This window comes from Palaemon carinicauda, chromosome 5, assembly GCF_036898095.1.
Source record: "Palaemon carinicauda isolate YSFRI2023 chromosome 5, ASM3689809v2, whole genome shotgun sequence".
In the NCBI taxonomy this organism is placed as follows: domain Eukaryota; kingdom Metazoa; phylum Arthropoda; class Malacostraca; order Decapoda; family Palaemonidae; genus Palaemon; species Palaemon carinicauda.
Genome location: NC_090729.1, coordinates 144946557 through 144949056, shown reverse-complemented (window position 1 = coordinate 144949056; position 2500 = coordinate 144946557).

Below are 2500 nucleotides of genomic sequence, written 5' to 3'. Positions count from 1 at the left end.
GAATACAGAATTTTAATTTGCATATTTTTACGGTGGGGTTTCTTTTATAAGATGACAAGTAATGTCAGCGGTTTGATAAAACTTTATTTATTCTGGCATATAAAATACTGGGAAGTTCGCCATTGAAAAAAATTTTAAATTTTTTTTTTTTTTTTGGTTTGTTTGGGTCGCTCATTGGAATATATTGTAAAGTAGATTGAAATGTTAAATTCTTATTTAATTGATGGCCGAATCCATTTTTTACCTATTATAGATAGGTATATTATATAATAGATGGGTAGATTGTATATTTTATAATATCTAAAAATAAATTTCTATAATTCGTGGCTTATTATATTTGCTCTTTTTAATCTATTACTGAAAAATTTTCAAAGTGATATGGGAAAATTTAATCTTTAGTTTTAAAGGTTTGAAATTTGTTAACCAATTAAATTTGGCCATTTTTCTTCTAACCTGAACTCCGGTTTTAAATAAGTGACTTGCTTTATAATAAGGGAAACTGCATGGTGACCTCTCGAAATGGTTTTACGAAAACTATTAAGTATTTCATAACTTTAGGTATTTCATTGACTCTTCACTTTCCATGTCCTCATATGAGAAACCTTCTTGGTGACCAAGGATTGGGAAATGCTAGAGTTTTTCTGAAAGCTGAATTATGAAACCTTTTTTTTTAAATGCATGTATCTTAATTTACATATATTTCAACGTGGCTTCAATATAAGAGCTGTAAAATCCACTACAAAGTAGTCTGCATCAAACTGAATTATATTGAGGCACTACCCTAATAAATACTTCAATTAGGGGTTAAAGTTTGATATATTAAACGAACATCCTTGCTGCTATTGTTAGGAACGTAATGTACTACCACCGTTAGCTAAAACCTAGATAGTCAGTGTTATTGAGAGACTGGTTAAGCTTAAAGGTGCGTTCACACGATCGAACAATGTTCAACGGATACAATTGTTACCAACTAGCAGTGGAAAGCGAAAAGGCTAGCTGATGACGTCAGAAGCAAGCACCAAGGGGTGTACCGGACACTGTCCGTGTTCCCAGCATCGAAAAGTCACACACTGTCTGGTATGGAAGTATACGATTAACATATTGTACCTCATTACTAGTCATTATTGCTTATAATTTTCTCTAATATTTTCTCTTTCTCTGAATAATTCTCTTAAATAATTTTAGATTATTTCTCTGGTACCCTCATTTCGAAATTTACCATTATCGAAGGATACCTTCCGCTTGTTGGTAAGCAAGTGAATTTCATTCATACATGTGGAAGAAAGGATGTCCTTTATTACCGTGGACTAAAGCATTTCATTGTTTTTATTATATCATAATTTCCTTCGACAATCATTCACAGGTTTGCACAAAACGACTGCAAATACTATATTTGTACATAGAAATGTAAAATGGTAAAGCCTTCCTCGAATGTACTTTATTTTGTTATGCATTGAGGAATCCGCTTTTCAATAAGGCTCATTAATATTATTAATACGTTAAAAACTCATTCATTCCATTCAGTAGGGCCTTGTGTAACCACTCTCAAGGTTATTACCTTGAAAGATTAATAAATTAATCAGGTTTTGAAAATAACATAAATAAATATTAAATATCTATGAAGAAATTTTGATGCAATACTGCCTTTAAAAAAGGTTAACAAAATATTGAACATTGGGCAAACAATCTGAACCTAATATTATAAAGAAAACAATAAAGAGAACAATTTTATTTAAAGGAACTGGGAAACCTGTTATTATCTAACTTAACTTCTAACTACTGTAGTTTTTTTACCAGTTCCCTAATCATTTACTCCCCAGCCCCTTATTATCATAATTATTTAATAAGCTAGAACCTTATATGGAAAAGCAGGATGCTGCAAGCCTAAGAATCCCAGCAACAAGATCATGCTTGTTTGGACGTTGCCTATATAGAGAAAGGCAGAATAAACTATGAATGAAAAATCATAAAAAGAAAATATGAACCACAATTAAATCAGTAACAACTTTAAATAGGTCAGTCTACTATAAAATGACGCATGTCAACCTGTTCGACAGAAACTTATAAACATATATCCAAACTTCTGAATATCCACCGATTAAATCACCAGGCTTTACGAACTTCTCATAGCATGAATAAAAGTTCTAGCTACTTTATGTCAAAGAGTCTTATGGAGGAAAAACCAAAGTTGTTAGAATTAGCCTGAGTTACCAACAGACATTACCTTCGAACATTGTCCACTGGTCTATACCCTGTGAGCAGATTCGAAACGGTGGTAAACACCCTCATCTGGTACCACTGCTTGTTGCCAGATCCGCTTCCATCGTTTCCCCGCTTATGAATTCATCCTGCTTCTCCCGTGATATGGTAACGATTTTGTCCGTCGAACATAGTTCGATTGTGTAAACGCACCTTAATATTGTTTCTGTAATGCGCTTAATGTTTCGTCTGGAATATTTTGGCTCAAATGACAGCGTAGAGGATGAATTTAACGAAGAGG